Source organism: Cryptomeria japonica, chromosome 9, assembly GCF_030272615.1.
Source record: "Cryptomeria japonica chromosome 9, Sugi_1.0, whole genome shotgun sequence".
Classification (NCBI taxonomy): Eukaryota; Viridiplantae; Streptophyta; class Pinopsida; order Cupressales; family Cupressaceae; genus Cryptomeria; species Cryptomeria japonica.
Window position 1 is genome coordinate 348,648,403 of NC_081413.1, and position 10,435 is coordinate 348,658,837.

Consider the following 10,435-nt stretch of genomic DNA (forward strand, 5'->3'; position numbering starts at 1 on the left):
CTTCAAATCCAAATATTTGCATCTCATAACCTTACACCATACTCTTTCGGGATGCCTATACATCTTCCATGCAATTTGGCTCCCAAGGCAAGGTTCTGCAAGTCCATGTTTCTCAGACATGCTCCTCCTTCCTCCTTGACTAAGCATGTAATGTCCCAGTTTATTAAAGGGATTCTTCTGGTATCCTTTTCTCCCTCCCAAAGAATTTTTTTTAGCAGACCATCTAGCTTGCTACTAGCCTTCTTGGTAATCCTAAAAAAAGACACTCTGTAAATAAGCATAGCTGAGAGAACAGATTTTATCATTAAAATCCTGCCTGCTTGTGACAACCATCTGTTTTTTCACATGGTGGATTTTTCCTGGCATTTGTTCAATACCTCTTCTCATACCACTGCTTGTTTACCTCTTGAACAAAGTGGGACTCCCAAATATTTTAAGGGGAGGGAGCCAATTTGGAACTCCAATATATTTGCTATCTTGACTTGTGCTTGCTTTCTAGTGTTGAAGAAGTATATTTGGGACTTCTCCTTGTTCATTTTCTACCCTACCAAATCTGCATATTCCTCTAGAGTGGTATTGATGATTGTAGCCTCTTGAGGAGAAGCTTCCTCGAATAATATCATGTCATCCGCCAATTGGGAATGCATGATGGCATCGATGTCTGGATGGATGAATATACCTTTCCATAAACCCAACCTGCATTTTCTCCTCACACTTTTTCCTAACACCTCCGCCATTAGTACAAAAAGTGAAGGGGACAAAGGGTCTCCTTGTCTCAAACCGTTAGTAGCACGAAAAAAGCCACATACTGATCGATTGACCAAAATTGAAAAGCTAACTGTTGAGATGCAAAATTTAATGCATTTTATCCAATGCTCATTGAATCCAAACTTTTTAAGTACTTGCAAAAGAAAAGACCAAATTACTCTATCATAGGCTTTAATAACATCAAGTTTGATTGTGCCATACCTCTTATCCTGTCCTTACACATTGAGTGGATGAATTATGCAGCCAAAATTATACTATCTGTAATCTCTCTGCCTGGAGTGAAACCATGTTGGCTATCAGAAATGAGCTTGTGGAGAATCTTCTTTAATCTACTGGCCATTGCTTTCACGATGATTTTATAGAGTGAAGTGCACAAGGCAATAGGCCGATAATCCATCACGGATTTGCAACTCTGTTTCTTCGGTATGAGGGAAATCATTGTATGATTTATTTCTTTAACAAATCTTCTTCGCTTCCTAGATTCCTCCACCACCTTCCATATATCTCCCCCCATGAATTCCCAACAATTTTGGAAAACCTCTATTGTTAATACGCCTGGGCCCGATGCTTTATTGGGGTGCAACAAGAAAGTGGCTTCTTTCACTTTCTGGAGGGAGAATGGCTCCATCAACATGGCGTTATCTTCTTCTAAGATCATTTCTTCAATAACCTCTGAGATCAATGTTCCTCTCGATATATCATTCGCGCAGTCAGTACCCAACACCTTGACAAAATGATCGATATCAGCCTGTTCAATGTCTAAATCGGTCAAACTCCAATCACCTTCCTCATTCTTGATGGCCGATATTCTGTTGAGGGATCTCTTCACTTTGATGGATGAGTGAAAAAATTTAGTGTTAGAATCTCCTTCTGTAATCTAGAGCTCTTTGGACTTATCTCTCTAGTAAAGTTCTTCTCTCCTGAGGATTTCATAAAGTTGTTATCTGAGATCCTTTTCCTTTTCAAATTCTAAATTTGACATGCCTATAGACATCACTTTCTCATTGAGATCTTCCAATTTGCCTTCAATTCTTAATTTTTATGAGAAAATGTTTTTAAAAGTTTCTTTATTCCAAATTTTGATTTCCCTTTTTAAGAATTGCATTCTTTTCACAAAACAATAGCTAGGAGATCCCAAGAAAGTATTGAACTTTCTTCCCACCATTTTCTGAGAAAATTAATAAAATCTTTGTCTCGCCACCACATACTGAGGAATTTGAAGGAGTTACTCTATTTTGATTTCTCACTGTCTATAGTTAATTGAATCGAAAAATGGTCTGAGCCAGATTGTGGGATAATATTTACTACCAACGAGTTGTGTCCTTCCATCCATGCTTCATCTTCAAAGAACCTATCCAACCATTCTGAGATCTTGGAGAAGTTAAGTCTCTTATTCGTCCATGTATATAGACCATATAGAAAATATATTGATATATATTTTCTATATAGTATATAATTAAATTAAATATTAGATAAAAGATGAATAAATAATTTTAATATTATTAATATATTTGTCTATATATACAATAATATAATTAAAATTATTATATTAGGATTAAATACATTTTTTATATTAAAAGAAAATAAAAATTAAATATGTTAATTATATATAATCAATGAATAATAAAATTATATATAATAATATATTAGTAAGGTTAAATATATTAGATTATTAAATATAAGAAAATTAGAGATTAAGGTTCGAATAAATAATTTAATATTATGCATATTATTGACAAACATAATTAACATATTTAGTTATAATATAGATTATATTTATAACATAAATGAAATACAATATTATCACATATACATCTAATATTTCAAATGAACTACTTATAGCTGATCAAATATTGTCTCATGAATATCAAGGTGAAGAGTACACGATTCAAGCAATCAACTTCATAAGTAGTAGGAGATCATGGATGTCTCATACACAACCCTCAACGCTAAACAAATAAATACAATCAACATAATTATGGCACATTACCATACACATCAAGATGAAGAGCCTTTGTTCATGATAATACAAGGAAAAACACGAACAAGAAAGTCATATGTAATTGGTGCCATTAGTCAAGCTCTTGAAAATGCAACAATGGGCCATGTGATTCTCTCCTTCTACTACCTGCACCAACATGAGTTGCAACATTCAATATAGGGGTCTCTATAGTCCATTCAAAATTGAGAATCTTAGTACGAGATTTTGTTCAGCTAGAAGGAACAAGTCTTACAAGTTTTCAAGAAAATATAGCACATATCAAATACATTTTGATTAATGAGATGAGATTCATTTGGTCAAAACATGTTAGAAAACATAGATTTTTGACTGACATATGACAGTAACCGATGAGCAAAGTTATTGTGGAATTCAAAATTGTGGTAACATTAGATAAAATATTCATATAAGATGGAGAAAACAACCAACAACAAATATTTTGTCAAGTTTTGACAAATCTAAGAGATGTAAACCCAAAAATTGATGACTGGAGGTTGCTTATGATAGAACCCCATGTAGCATAGATGTTGCAAGTAATACTAAGTTTGACAATACTGTCCATTTGTTCTCCACAAATGAAAATGTTCATAATCATAACAAAAAATTGTTATATTCATCGAAACGTCATGTTGCACACGATCTTGCAATAAAATTAGGAACCATACATCAACCAAAAGATTTTTTTAATGATGAACTTGATCTAGAGATTTTAATCAATGATAATTCAAGGGTCATGTTGACTTCAAATCTTTGATTACAAATAGGACTTGTAAATGGAGCTCTAGGATATATTCGAAAGATTATCTATAAACCAAGAAGTTTGCCACGTGAACCACCAACATATGTCATAGTTGAATTTGACAATTATTCAAGAATACCATTTGAAAATCATCATCCAAATACAATTCCAATAACAACAATACAAAGGGGGCAGAACACTTCGATCACCATTAAGATTGGCATGGACATTAACAATACATAAATATCAAGGGTTGACTCTATCAAAAGTCATAATTGATATAGGACGACGAGAAAAAATAAGATTAACATTTGTGGCAGTGTCTCATGTAAAGTCTTTGGAAGGTCTCAAAATAATGTCAACATTCTCATTTGATCGTTATGAAAAAATGAAAAAAGGTAGACAACTTGCAATGCAAAAGGCCGAAAAAAATAGATTAAAATATTTATAAGATAATTGATGTAATATATTTCTTCAAAAAATATGAAAAAAATTATCATTAATAAATGTATGATTTTCCACCATGATAATAATTGCTAGCATCCTTGTATCATTTCTTTATTTGTATTTTGTAAAAAAAAAAAAACACATTCTGACTATGAGTAATATAGTAATATAAATATATAATAATATAATAATAATAATTAGTCTTAATAGATTTTATTTTATGTGGTGAAGAGTTTAATAGAAATATAAAAATATAAAAATATAGTAATATCTCAATAATAATTTGACATTAAATTAATATATACAACATAATTAATATCTTAATAATAACTTAATATTAAAGTATCATTTATTCAGTTATGCTAAAGAAAAATGCTACGTATATGTTGTTCTATTCTATTTCCTATTTAACTACACACTTTTACTTCAAATGAAGAATTTTTTTATAAACTTATCTAATTGATTCACCTTAACATATATTGCCTTTAAGTTTAAAACATTTATCTTATACTATTCAATATTGATTTAAAAGTTAAAAATGATTTCGAAATATGCAAGATTTTCTAAATATAAATCATGTAACCTTGCATCATTTTTTTTGTTATGATAAGATAAATGCTACACATATGTTGCTCTACTTTATTTCCTATCTAACAACATACATTTACTTTGAATGAAGAAAATTTCTTTAAATTTATCTAATTAACTCACCTTAACATATATTGCCTTTAAGTTTAAAATATTTATCTTCTACTATTCAACATTGATTTAAAAAGCTATAAATAATTTCTTTGCAGGTGAGCAAGATGTCATGTAATGCACGCGCATGGGTGTCCAATTGGTTGGAAAATTACCACTATCATCTTCTATTTAATGCCATCATTCGTATAGAGGAATTAAGTTGAGAGAAAAAATGATCAATAGACTTGACAAAAATGGATCAAAGAATAGTCAAAGAAAATTCGATAATTATGCTTTATATTTTAACCTCCTCTATGGTTCCAAGGTGAAAATGAACTTAGATGTAAAATTTTATAATCTACAAATTGAGAATATAGATTTATGTGACTGGCCAATTTCTCAATACCATGAGCTCCGAGACCTTTACCTTGTTGGATGTATTTGGAAGGTCACTATTAGGGCAACAATGACAATCAAAAAACACAACCTATTTGAACAAATTAGTATGAATTTCATGAGATTTCTTAAGGGACATTCACAATCTAGTTTTCACATGGGACCACTTAAAGAATGGTTGCTTGCTACTCTTTTTTTTTTTTAATTATTATTATCGATAATTGCTTTTGACTGGAGCTATGAACCAATGGGGCCACAGTGGGGTACCCCATCCCTGAGCACATAATCTTGGAAGATGAGGTATTAACACCTCCATTGTTAATCACACATTATCGCTCTAATCATCCTTATCACTCTAAACACCTTATCTCTCCATCCAAGCTCCTTATCTCTCCATATCGTCTCCTTATATCTCATGCTACTTATCTCTCCATAACATCACTCCTTATGCTTCCCCTCCTTATCACTCACCATGCCTTCGTTCCACCTTGGTCACCGCCAATAGGGTTGGGTCGTCGATATTGGGTATTAACACCCCTACGAAGGATCGCCACGTTCGAATTGCCAACTTACCAAAGAAACTGCCTGCATTGGTAATAACACCAGTGAAGCATGTAAGCCAACGATGGTCAAGTCTTTGACCAGCCTTCCACTTTTTATCACACACATACCAAGCGGGTGACCTGCAAGGAATCGAACACACAACCTTCCACATCAATGCGGATTGTGACTATCGTTGCACTACGGGGTTAACCCTAGTTGCTTGCTACTCTTAGGTTTAATTATTCAATCAAATTCACAGTGCATCAAGTCATGCCATCATTTAGGTTGTTACATGCTCACTATGGAATAAATACATTATATGCTACAAAGTCCAATGTAACAATCAAAGTTCAAGATCTTCTTCATGATATTAAAAATGAAGAGATATTACCAATGCATAAATGGTTAACAAAGTAAAAATTTGCTACAAATTTTGAAAACCTATTTACACATTGTATCTATGACTAAATTCAAAGCTTATAATATAGTGATGCTCTGCAAAAAGACCCAAAGGTTAGACTGGAACCTATGGTTGTATAACACACAAAAACACACAAGAAATAGTTAGTGTTATTCAACCAAGAACTAATATAAGCAGGCATATCAAAAGAGATACTAAGATCTTGCTAACATATTTAACAAATGACACAAATGTAAGAAGGTGTCTCCAAATGCCTCTTAACATGTTCTTAGCTCCTTCTCCTTTGTTCCTCTCCTCTCCAAGTTCCAAAATAGTGTAGCTCTCAGCAGCTTTTTGCACTATGGATGCTTATGGAGGTTCGAGATTGTAGATGATCTCAAGCTTATGATATGCAAGTGTAAAACAAACTAATAAAACATATTATGAAAAAGAACTAAGATTTATTTTAGTCCGAGATGATAATATATGAGTTATTTATGCTAAAATGCTCTCTAAAATTCACTATAGATTAAATGCATACAAGTTTTCAGGATCTGGATTATGAAGAAATGGGCTCTATTTATAGGAAAAATGGAGCAATGGATGGTTGAGATTGAGTAATCTCAACAAGGGTCAAGATTGAAAGATATTCAATCCATGTGAGGGTTTTCAACCCAATCCCAGGATGACAAGTGTCAATGTGAGATAGGTTGAGAGGAGAGGGAATAAGCATTAAATGTTTGACATGACCTGGGAGTTAACTTGGGAGTTAAGGTCAAGGTTAGGTTAGAGTTATCCATTAGATAAAGCTTTTACCCAAGGGGTAAACTCTTGTGCAAGGGTTAAAGGGATAACCATGGTCAAAGCAATAAATGCTTGAGGAGACACATGGGTTACATGAGGGTTAAGTTAGGGGTCAAAGTCCTTAACCATGGGTGCAAGTGGAATTAACCATTAATGGTCATGTAATAGCCATAAGTGGTTTGGAAGAATTTAGAGGTTAATTTGTTGAACACACAAAGCATTAATTGCTTTTCAAAGACTTTGGAGTCTTTGAGAAGTGACTCCAATTTGCTTAGGAATGTGACAATATTTAGGGGATGGATTAGGTTAATTAGGAAGGGTTTAGAAGAATCTAGAAGGGGGTTAGGTTTGCAAATGGATTTGGTGGGCGAGGGAAAATAGGATTTTAATTAAAATAAAATTAGTTTATTTCAACTTGTGGTTGCAACTTGCATTTGTAGGAAAATGCAAGTGGGGGGGATTTATGTTTTTAAATAAATGTTTTATTTAATTTATTTAAAAGAGGAAAGGGGATTAAATTGAATAAATATGATTTATTCATTTAATTGAGTGTGAATTTGGTTTAATGAATTAATTAAAATAAATTAAATAATTTATTTAATTAATAGAAGAATGTTTGAAAATGAATTAATTAAATGTTAATTTAATTAACTGATGGCTAGTGGATTTTTAATCAAATAAATAGCAAATATTCATTTAATTAAAATGGACAGATTTATGTGACTACATTTGCCCCTCTTTGAGACGGTACGGTTTATCGCGTCGTTTCAAAGAAAGAAAAATAGGTGTGAAGAAATATGCCCCATAAATGTTAATTTAGTGGGTGGTATGCCCCCTCGAGAGATGGGCTGAATTTTTTTGAAAAATCGGGCGATCTCTCGAAAAAGAATGAAAAGTGGAGGGGAGGTAGAATAGAAGAAATTAGAACTAATGATGAAAGAATGTGAGAAAATGGAGTGAATACGAAGAAACAACAAGCCAACGAGTACCTTGAGGTCATGCAAGAAACACAGAGTAGATGTAGTGTGTGGTTTGGATTGATGCTATACAATTGATCAAAATTGGTTGGACAATCTGGTGAATCGATTTAATTGCCCTGGTCAAGTCAAAGCGTGACAGTTGATGTCAGTTGGTCACTTGGACAGGATAAAGTCTGAATAAGTGAATCAAAGTGACCTGATGTGACTTAGACAATTGATGTAATTGCCCGATGAAGTCGAGGTATATGAAGCAAAATACTTGTTGAGACATAGACAATTGATGTAATTGTCCGTTAGATTGTGTTTGGATTGGTTGATCAATTGATAGTGTGTGTGTGTGTGATGGATGGTTGTGGTGAATCATAGCAGCCCCGTTGAGACTAGGTCATTGTGATAAATGCCTGATGTAGTCTAGGATTACCATGATCAAGTACCTGTTGAGACCCGAAGATACTTGATCAGAGTATCTGTTGATAGTCTAGGTGCATGTGAGTCGATGTACCTGTGCAGACAGAGTAACTTGCTTGGCTTATATGATGACTTAGGAAAGGAAACACAACCCCTCCTATTTAGAGATGGATGGTGATGAACGTGGCTTGATTGATTTTGATGGGACACAATGTAGGGTATGTGATGTTGATTATCGGGATGGGGAGGGTGGGGGGGGTTCGATGTTAGATAGAAGAAATGGAGTACCTATGACTCATTCCTATGGAAGAAGAGGAAAATAGAGTATGCACCCATTGTCATTACTATGTATGAATGATATGCAACTATTTATGAATGTATGGATGGATGGAATGCAATGGAATGCAATATATACAGATGAGATGAAATGACGATCCATAGTGCTCTATTTTCATCATTGAGCTTTAAAATGTTGTAAGAAAATACAAGCAACTTGACATAATGGTTCAAGATGACCTGGGTATTCCTTTCATGGATTTGATATAGCAAGTTAATACAAGCAACTTGATATAATGGATCAAGTTGACCTGAGTATTGCTTGCGGAATAGACAAGGATCATCTCCATTTATGCATGACTTGGATCGTCCTCCTTGATCTTGGGCTGATCATATCCTGAGACAAGTTCACACCTTAATAAGAGACAAAAACCTTTATCCAAATTGGATGAGGAGGAACTAAAGTAGGAGCATTGTTCTTGTAAGCAAACAGTATGTACATAAAGAATAAAGAATATGGATCCTTGGTAATGGTTCATGCTCATATGGTCGAGGTATACACTGTAGTCAGCAAGCCGTAGTGATCTATGACTGCATTTTGCATAAGATCATGTAGCTTAGTGAACTTCCCACGTAGACACCATTAGTACATGCCCCAGAACTTCATCGGAATAATGCACCGAAGATAAACAAACAATGCTGTAGGAACCTGATACATATAAATGAATGAATTACTCACAAATCAACCAAGTATTTGATATCTTAACACAAAATTTTTGTGTCAAAGAAAACGTCATTTTGTCTTTGTTTTGGTAAGGAAGGATGCATCCTTGTTGAAGACAGTTTGATTGTTGATGTTGATTGTTTGGTCAATTTGGAGAAGTGATCATCGTGCGAGTATTTTTCAATGTTTGCTTGGTATCTGCTTGGATGAGTATGTACAACGTGTTGCCATGTTTTTGATGGATTTTGTGTTTTCTGATGTTTTTGGATTTTTGTGAGACATTTTTCTGATGTTTTTGGATTTTTGTGAGACATTTTTCCAATGTTTTTGGTATTTTGATGATTGTTTTGAATTTTTTTGTTTATTTTGTGAGATAGTTTTGACTGTTTTTGGTATTTTGATGATTGTTTTGAATGAAGAACCCAATGAATCACAAGTAATGCAGAATCCACCTCCCTCAATAGGTTAAGGGCATTGCCCCCAGTTTAGACATGACTATGAAAAAGCGGGATGCAAGACGCATGGAGTACTTTCTTAATTGCAGATTAATAACAAGCCATGGTTTGGACGGATGGATGTGTGTATGTAGTGAATGTAATCGCAACAAGTCTAAAAGACAATGGAGCCATAGCCTTTACGAGTGGCACCTGTTTGCCAGGTTTTCACCATCGCACTTACCCAAGGTGCCACCAGAGTGGTTGTTCATCGTTTGGATGCATGATTTTTCTTTACTCTTTTGATGTTTTTGTATTTTCTTCAGGTCATTTATCTGGATGTTTTTGGATTGATTTTCTGGTATGTAGGGGAGCCCAATGCTCTATGCAGCTTATGTATAAAACCATTTGAGGTGCATGTTGTTGATCGGATCTGCTAACAGTTCTCCTTCTGAAGTAACCAACTGATATGCCCCGGACCCAAATACAGTAGTGATAATATATGGACCCAACCAATTTGATTCAAACTTTCCTTGATGTTCTCGGTTGGGTTGGTTACGAGGATTTTCTCGAAGAACAAGATTACCTACCTTGAATGTATGAGGTCTAACTTGATGATTATAGCTTCTGCTCATGCGCTGTTGATAGGCCTTGAGGTGATTGTATGCAGCTTGTCATTTTTCATCAAGTAGTTCTAAGTCTTGGAGACGGGATACTCTGTATGCTTCATCATCGATGAGATTGTGCAAGGAAACCCGTAGTGATGGTATCTCAACCTCAATAGGTAAAATAGCTTCTGCACCATAGACCAATGAGTAGGGAGTTGCGTCTATAGG